Here is a 10,411-nt window from a genome sequence, read left to right as displayed (position 1 = left end):
ACCTAACCTAACCCAACCTAACCTAACCCAACCTAACCTAACCTAACATAACCTAACCCAACCCAACCCAACCTAACCTAACCAAACCTAACCTAACCTAACCTTACCTAACCTAACCTAACCTAGCGTAACCTAACCTTACCTAACGTAACCTAACCTAACCTAACCTAACGTAACCTAACCTAACCTAACCTAACCCAGCCTAACCCATCCCAACCCAACCCAACCTAACCTAATCCAACCCAAACCAACCTAACCTAACCTAACCTAACGACGGTTGCAAGCGCTTTCACATTAGATATCGCAGTTACCGACTTGTAATGGTGAAAAACACTGCATCTCACTAAGTGACATTGTTTATTGCGGTTTTACGACGGTTCATATCTTAACATAACCTAACATCGCATTTGTATTTAAAAACGCTCTATTACACTGTTTCGTTCACAAATACGATATTTGCATAACCTCACAGTTTTTCACCAACTTATTGCAGTACAGAACGCTGTATCTCGCTAAATGACATCGTTGTTTAAGGTTTCACGATGCTTGAATGCGCTTTAACGAGAATATCATAATATAGCAGTTTCGCACTTGTAACGGTACAACACGCAGTAACTGGCTAGTTCATGCCATTTTGTGTCCTTTCACAATATTTCACCTATCGCAGTTTCGTAGTCGCAATGAAACAACACAATCTCGTTAGATGACGTCCTTTTTGGTGCTTTCACGACGCTACCTAGCTTAAACTAACATAACTCAACCTAACATATCCTTCGCACTTCTATCGTTAGAAAACGTTTTACTAGCTACTTTACAATGCTCTCTACAACATTACGACGGTTTTATGCGCTTTCACATTAGATATCGCAGTTCCCGGCTTGTAATGGTGAAAAACACTGCATCTCACTAAGTGACATTGTGTAATGCTGTTTTACGACGGTTCATATCTTAACCTAACCTAACATTCGCACTTGTATCTAAAAACGCTCTATAACACCGTTTCGTGCACAAATACCATATTTGCATACCCTCACAGTTTTTCACCAACTTATTGCAGTACAGAACGCTGTATCTCGCTAAATGACATTGTTCTTTAAGGTTTCACGATGCTTGCATGCGCTTTAACGAGAATATCACAATATAGCAGTTTCGCACTTGTAACGGTACAACACGCAGTAACTGGCTAGTTCATGCCATTTTGTGTCCTTTCACAATATTTCACCTATCGCAGTTTCGTAGTCGCAATGAAACAACACAATCTCGTTAGATGACGTCCTTTTTGGTGCTTTCACGACGCTACCTAGCTTAAACTAACATAACTCAACCTAACATATCCTTCGCACTTCTATCGTTATAAAACGTTTTATTCGCTACTTTACAATGCTCTCTACAACATTACGACGGTTTTATGCGCTTTCACATTAGATATCGCAGTTCCCGGCTTGTAATGGTGAAAAACACTGCATCTCACTAAGTGACATTGTTTAATGCTGTTTTACGACGGTTCATATCTTAACATAACCTAACATTCGCACTTGTATCTCAAAACGCTCAATTACACTGTTTCGTTCACAATTACGGTATTTGCATGACCTCACAGTTTTTTACCAACTTATTACAGTACAGAACGCTGTATCTCGCTAAATGACATCATTCTTTAAGGTTTCACAATGCTTGCATGTGCTTTAACGAGAATATCACAACATAGCAGTTTCGCACTTGTAACGATACAACACGCAGTACCTGGCTAGTTCATTCCGTTTTGTGTCCTTTCACAATATTTCACCTATCGCAGTTTCGTAGTCGCAATAAAACAACGCTATCTCGTTATAATGACGTCGTTTTTGGTGGTTTTCCGACGCTACCTAGCTTAAACTAACATAAATTAACCTAACATAACCTTCGCACTTCTTTCATTAGAAAATGTTTTACTCGCTACTTTACATTCCTTTCTACAACATTACGACGGTATCAAGCGCTTTCACATTAGATATCGCAGTTTCCGACTTCTAATGGTGAAAAACACTGCATCTCACTAAGTGACATTGTTTATTGCGTTTTACGACGGTTCATATCTTAACCTAACCTAACCTAACCTAACCTAACCTTACCTAACCTAACTTAACCTAACCTAACCTAACCTAACCTTACCTAACCTAACTTAACCTAACCTAACTTAACCTAACCTAACCTAACCCAACCCAACCCAACCTAACCCTACCCAACCTAACCTAACCTAACCTAACCCAACCACACCCAACCCAACCCAACCTAACCTAACCTAAACTGACCTAACCTAACCTAACCCAACCCAACCCAACCTAACCTAAACTAACCTAACCTAACCTAACCTAACACAACCCAACCCAACCTAACCTAACCTAACCTAACCCAACCCAACCTAACCTAACCTAACCTAACCTTTCCTAACCTAACCTAACCTAACGTAACCTAACCTAACCTAACCTAACGTAACGTAACCTAACCTAACCTAACCTAACCCAACCTAACCCAACCCAACCCAACCCAACCTAACGTAACCTAACCTAACCTAACCTAACGTAACGTAACCTAACCTAACCTAACCTAACCCAACCCAACCCAACCTAACCTAATCCAACACATACCAACATAACCTAACCTAACCTAACCTAACGACGGTTGCAAGCGCTTTCACATTAGATATCGCAGTTCCCGACTTGTAATGGTGAAAAACACTGCATCTCACTAAGTGACATTGTTTAATGCGGTTTTAAGACGGTTCATATCTTAACATAACTTAACATCGCACTTGTATATTAAAAACGCTCTATTACACTGTTTCGTTCACAAATACGATATTTGCATAACCTCACAGTTTTTCACCAACTTATTACAGTACAGAACGCTGTATCTCGCTAAATGACATCGTTCTTTAAGGTTTCACGATGCTTGCATGCGCTTTAACGAGAATATCACAATATAGCAGTTTCGCACTTGTAACGGTACAACACGCAGTACATGGCTAGTTCATGCCGTTTTGTGTCCTTTCACAATATTTCACCTATCGCAGTTTCGTAGTCGCAATAAAACAACACTATCTCATTAGATGACGTCGTTTTTGGTGGTTTCACGACGCTACCTAGCTTAAACTAACATAACTCAACCTAACATAACCTTCGCACTTCTATCGTTAGAAAACGTTTTACTCGCTACTTTACAATGCTCTCTACAACATTATGACGGTTTCATGCGCTTTCACATTAGATATCGCAGTTCCCGACTTGTAATGGTGAAAAACACTGCATATCAATAAGTGACATTGTTTAATGCGGTTTTACGACAGTTCATATCTTAACCTAACCTAACCTAACCTAACCCAACCTTACCTAACCTAATCTAACCTAACCTAACCAAACTTAACCTAACCTAACCTAAACTAACCTAACCCAACCATCCCAACCCAACCCAACCTAACCTAACTTAACCTAACCTAAAGCAACCCAACCCAACCCAACCCAACCTAACCTAACCTAACCTAACCAAACCTAACCTAACCTAACCTAACCTGACCTTACCTAACCTAACCTTACCTAACCAAACCTAACCTAACGTAACCTAACCTAACCTAACCTAACCTAACCCAACCCAACCTAACGTAACCTAACCTAACCTAACCTAACGTAACGTAACCTAACCTAACCTAACCTAACCCAACCTAACCCAACCAAACCCAACCTAACCTAATCCAACACATACCAACATAACCTAACCTAACCTAACCTAACGACGGTTGCAAGCGCTTTCACATTAGATATCGCAGTTCCCGACTTGTAATGGTGAAAAACACTGCATCTCACTAAGTGACATTGTTTAATGCGGTTTTAAGACGGTTCATATCTTAACATAACTTAACATCGCACTTGTATATTAAAAACGCTCTATTACACTGTTTCGTTCACAAATACGATATTTGCATAACCTCACAGTTTTTCACCAACTTATTACAGTACAGAACGCTGTATCTCGCTAAATGACATCGTTCTTTAAGGTTTCACGATGCTTGCATGCGCTTTAACGAGAATATCACAATATAGCAGTTTCGCACTTGTAACGGTACAACACGCAGTACCTGGCTAGTTCATGCCGTTTTGTGTCCTTTCACAATATTTCACCTATCGCAGTTTCGTAGTCGCAATAAAACAACACTATCTCATTAGATGACGTCGTTTTTGGTGGTTTCACGACGCTACCTAGCTTAAACTAACATAACTCAACCTAACATAACCTTCGCACTTCTATCGTTAGAAAACGTTTTACTCGCTACTTTACAATGCTCTCTACAACATTATGACGGTTTCATGCGCTTTCACATTAGATATCGCAGTTCCCGACTTGTAATGGTGAAAAACACTGCATATCAATAAGTGACATTGTTTAATGCGGTTTTACGACAGTTCATATCTTAACCTAACCTAACCTAACCTAACCCAACCTTACCTAACCTAATCTAACCTAACCTAACCAAACTTAACCTAACCTAACCTAAACTAACCTAACCCAACCATCCCAACCCAACCCAACCTAACCTAACTTAACCTAACCTAAAGCAACCCAACCCAACCCAACCCAACCTAACCTAACCTAACCTAACCAAACCTAACCTAACCTAACCTAACCTGACCTTACCTAACCTAACCTTACCTAACCAAACCTAACCTAACCTAACGTAACCTAACCTAACCTAACCCAACCTAACCCAACCCAACCTAACCTAACCCAACCCAACCAACCCTAACCCAGCCTAACCTAACCTAACCTAACCTAACCCAACCTAACCCAACCCAACCTAACCTAGCCGAACCCAACCCAACGTAACCCAACCTAACCCAACCTAACCTAACCTAACCTAACCTAACGACGGTTGCAAGCGCTTTCACATTAGATATCGCAGTTCCCGACTTGTATTGGTGAAAAACACCGCATCTCACTAAGTGACATTGTTTAATGCAGTTTTACGACGGTTCGTATCTTAACATAACCTAACATCGCACTTATATCTAAAAATGCTCTATTACACTCTTTCGTTCACAAATACAATGTTTGCATAACCTCACAGTTTTTCACCAACCTATTGCAGTACAGAACGCTGTATCTCGCTAAATGACATCGTTCTATAAGGTTTCACGATGCTTGCATGTGCTTTACCAAGAATATCACAATATAGCAGTTTCGCACTCTTAACGGTACAACACGCAGTACCTGGCTAGTGCATGCCGTTTTGTGTGCTTTCACAATATTTGACCTATCGCAGTTTCGTAGTCGCAATAAAACAACACTATCTCATTAGATGACGTCGTTTTTGGTGGTTTCACGACGCTACCTAGCTTAAACTAACTCAACCTAACATAACCTTCGCACTTCTATCGTTAGAAAACGTTTTACTTGCTACTTTACAATGCTTTCTACAACATTACGACGGTTTCATGCGATTTAACATAGGATATCACAGTTCCCGACTTGTAATGGTGAAAAACACTGGATCTCACTAAGTGACATTGTTTAATGTGGTTTTACGACGGTTCATATCTTAACATAACCTAACATTCGCACTTGTATCTCAAAACGCTCAATTACCCTGTTTCGTTCAAAAATACGATATTTGCATGACCTCACAGTTTTTCACCAACTTATTACAGTACAGAACGCTGCATCTCGCTAAATGACATCATTTTTTAGGTTTCACGATGCTTGCATGCGCTTTAACGAGAATATCACAATGTAGCAGTTTCGCACTTGTAACGGTACAACACGCAGTATCTGGCTTGTTCATGCCGTTTTGTGTGCTTTCACAACATTTCACCTATCGCAGTTTCGTATATGCAATAAAACAACACTATCTCGTTAGATGACGTCGTTTTTGGTGGTTTCACGACGCTACCTAGCTTAAACTAACATAACTCAACCTAACATAACCTTCGCACTTCTATCGTTAGAAAACGTTTTACTCGCTACTTTACATTGCTTTCTACAACATTACGACGGTATCAAGCGCTTTCACATTAGATATCGCAGTTCCCGACTTCTAATGGTGAAAAACACTGCATCTCACTAAGTGACATTGTTTATTGCGGTTTTACGACGGTTCATATCTTAACCTAACCTAACCTAACCTAACCTAACCTTACCTAACCTAACTTAACCTAACTTAACCTAACCTAACTTAACCTAACCTAACCTAACCTAACCTAACACAACCCAACCCAACCTAACCTAACCTAACCTAACCCAACCCAACCTAACCTAACCTAACCTAACCTAACCCAACCACACCCAACCCAACCCAACCTAACCTAACCTAAACTGACCTAACCTAACCTAACCCAACCCAACCCAACCTAACCTAAACTAACCTAACCTAACCTAACCTAACACAACCCAACCCAACCTAACCTAACCTAACCTAACCCAACCCAACCTAACCTAACCTAACCTAACCTTTCCTAACCTAACCTAACCTAACGTAACCTAACCTAACCTAACGTAACGTAACCTAACCTAACCTAACCTAACCCAACCTAACCCAACCCAACCCAACCCAACCTAACGTAACCTAACCTAACCTAACCTAACGTAACGTAACCTAACCTAACCTAACCTAACCCAACCTAACCCAACCCAACCCAACCCAACCCAACCTAACCTAATCCAACACATACCAACATAACCTAACCTAACCTAACCTAACGACGGTTGCAAGCGCTTTCACATTAGATATCGCAGTTCCCGACTTGTAATGGTGAAAAACACTGCATCTCACTAAGTGACATGGTTTAATGCGGTTTTAAGACGGTTCATATCTTAACATAACTTAACATCGCACTTGTATATTAAAAACGCTCTATTACACTGTTTCGTTCACAAATACGATATTTGCATAACCTCACAGTTTTTCACCAACTTATTACAGTACAGAACGCTGTATCTCGCTAAATGACATCGTTCTTTAAGGTTTCACGATGCTTGCATGCGCTTTAACGAGAATATCACAATATAGCAGTTTCGCACTTGTAACGGTACAACACGCAGTACCTGGCTAGTTCATGCCGTTTTGTGTCCTTTCACAATATTTCACCTATCGCAGTTTCGTAGTCGCAATAAAACAACACTATCTCATTAGATGACGTCGTTTTTGGTGGTTTCACGACGCTACCTAGCTTAAACTAACATAACTCAACCTAACATAACCTTCGCACTTCTATCGTTAGAAAACGTTTTACTCGCTACTTTACAATGCTCTCTACAACATTATGACGGTTTCATGCGCTTTCACATTAGATATCGCAGTTCCCGACTTGTAATGGTGAAAAACACTGCATATCAATAAGTGACATTGTTTAATGCGGTTTTACGACAGTTCATATCTTAACCTAACCTAACCTAACCTAACCCAACCTTACCTAACCTAATCTAACCTAACCTAACCAAACTTAACCTAACCTAACCTAAACTAACCTAACCCAACCATCCCAACCCAACCCAACCTAACCTAACTTAACCTAACCTAAAGCAACCCAACCCAACCCAACCCAACCTAACCTAACCTAACCTAACCAAACCTAACCTAACCTAACCTAACCTGACCTTACCTAACCTAACCTTACCTAACCAAACCTAACCTAACCTAACGTAACCTAACCTAACCTAACCCAACCTAACCCAACCCAACCTAACCTAACCGAACCCAACCCAACGTAACCCAACCTAACCCAACCTAACCTAACCTAACCTAACCTAACGACGGTTGCAAGCGCTTTCACATTAGATATCGCAGTTCCCGACTTGTATTGGTGAAAAACACCGCATCTCACTAAGTGACATTGTTTAATGCAGTTTTACGACGGTTCGTATCTTAACATAACCTAACATCGCACTTATATCTAAAAATGCTCTATTACACTCTTTCGTTCACAAATACAATGTTTGCATAACCTCACAGTTTTTCACCAACCTATTGCAGTACAGAACGCTGTATCTCGCTAAATGACATCGTTCTATAAGGTTTTACGATGCTTGCATGTGCTTTACCAAGAATATCACAATATAGCAGTTTCGCACTCTTAACGGTACAACACGCAGTACCTGGCTAGTGCATGCCGTTTTGTGTGCTTTCACAATATTTGACCTATCGCAGTTTCGTAGTCGCAATAAAACAACACTATCTCGTTATAATGACGTCGTTTTTGGTGGTTTTCCGACGCTACCTAGCTTAAACTAACATAAATTAACCTAACATAACCTTCGCACTTCTTTCATTAGAAAATGTTTTACTCGCTACTTTACATTCCTTTCTACAACATTACGACGGTATCAAGCGCTTTCACATTAGATATCGCAGTTTCCGACTTCTAATGGTGAAAAACACTGCATCTCACTAAGTGACATTGTTTATTGCGTTTTACGACGGTTCATATCTTAACCTAACCTAACCTAACCTAACCTAACCTTACCTAACCTAACTTAACCTAACCTAACCTAACCTAACCTTACCTAACCTAACTTAACCTAACCTAACTTAACCTAACCTAACCTAACCCAACCCAACCCAACCTAACCCTACCCAACCTAACCTAACCTAACCTAACCCAACCACACCCAACCCAACCCAACCTAACCTAACCTAAACTGACCTAACCTAACCTAACCCAACCCAACCCAACCTAACCTAAACTAACCTAACCTAACCTAACCTAACACAACCCAACCCAACCTAACCTAACCTAACCTAACCCAACCCAACCTAACCTAACCTAACCTAACCTTTCCTAACCTAACCTAACCTAACGTAACCTAACCTAACCTAACCTAACGTAACGTAACCTAACCTAACCTAACCTAACCCAACCTAACCCAACCCAACCCAACCCAACCTAACGTAACCTAACCTAACCTAACCTAACGTAACGTAACCTAACCTAACCTAACCTAACCCAACCCAACCCAACCTAACCTAATCCAACACATACCAACATAACCTAACCTAACCTAACCTAACGACGGTTGCAAGCGCTTTCACATTAGATATCGCAGTTCCCGACTTGTAATGGTGAAAAACACTGCATCTCACTAAGTGACATTGTTTAATGCGGTTTTAAGACGGTTCATATCTTAACATAACTTAACATCGCACTTGTATATTAAAAACGCTCTATTACACTGTTTCGTTCACAAATACGATATTTGCATAACCTCACAGTTTTTCACCAACTTATTACAGTACAGAACGCTGTATCTCGCTAAATGACATCGTTCTTTAAGGTTTCACGATGCTTGCATGCGCTTTAACGAGAATATCACAATATAGCAGTTTCGCACTTGTAACGGTACAACACGCAGTACCTGGCTAGTTCATGCCGTTTTGTGTCCTTTCACAATATTTCACCTATCGCAGTTTCGTAGTCGCAATAAAACAACACTATCTCATTAGATGACGTCGTTTTTGGTGGTTTCACGACGCTACCTAGCTTAAACTAACATAACTCAACCTAACATAACCTTCGCACTTCTATCGTTAGAAAACGTTTTACTCGCTACTTTACAATGCTCTCTACAACATTATGACGGTTTCATGCGCTTTCACATTAGATATCGCAGTTCCCGACTTGTAATGGTGAAAAACACTGCATATCAATAAGTGACATTGTTTAATGCGGTTTTACGACAGTTCATATCTTAACCTAACCTAACCTAACCTAACCCAACCTTACCTAACCTAATCTAACCTAACCTAACCAAACTTAACCTAACCTAACCTAAACTAACCTAACCCAACCATCCCAACCCAACCCAACCTAACCTAACTTAACCTAACCTAAAGCAACCCAACCCAACCCAACCCAACCTAACCTAACCTAACCTAACCAAACCTAACCTAACCTAACCTAACCTGACCTTACCTAACCTAACCTTACCTAACCAAACCTAACCTAACGTAACCTAACCTAACCTAACCTAACCTAACCCAACCCAACCTAACGTAACCTAACCTAACCTAACCTAACGTAACGTAACCTAACCTAACCTAACCTAACCCAACCTAACCCAACCAAACCCAACCTAACCTAATCCAACACATACCAACATAACCTAACCTAACCTAACCTAACGACGGTTGCAAGCGCTTTCACATTAGATATCGCAGTTCCCGACTTGTAATGGTGAAAAACACTGCATCTCACTAAGTGACATTGTTTAATGCGGTTTTAAGACGGTTCATATCTTAACATAACTTAACATCGCACTTGTATATTAAAAACGCTCTATTACACTGTTTCGTTCACAAATACGATATTTGCATAACCTCACAGTTTTTCACCAACTTATTACAGTACAGAACGCTGTATCTCGCTAAATGACATCGTTCTTTAAGGTT

Source organism: Rhipicephalus microplus, unplaced genomic scaffold, assembly GCF_043290135.1.
Source record: "Rhipicephalus microplus isolate Deutch F79 unplaced genomic scaffold, USDA_Rmic scaffold_102, whole genome shotgun sequence".
NCBI lineage: Eukaryota > Metazoa > Arthropoda > Arachnida > Ixodida > Ixodidae > Rhipicephalus > Rhipicephalus microplus.
This window is presented reverse-complemented; position numbering follows the sequence as displayed.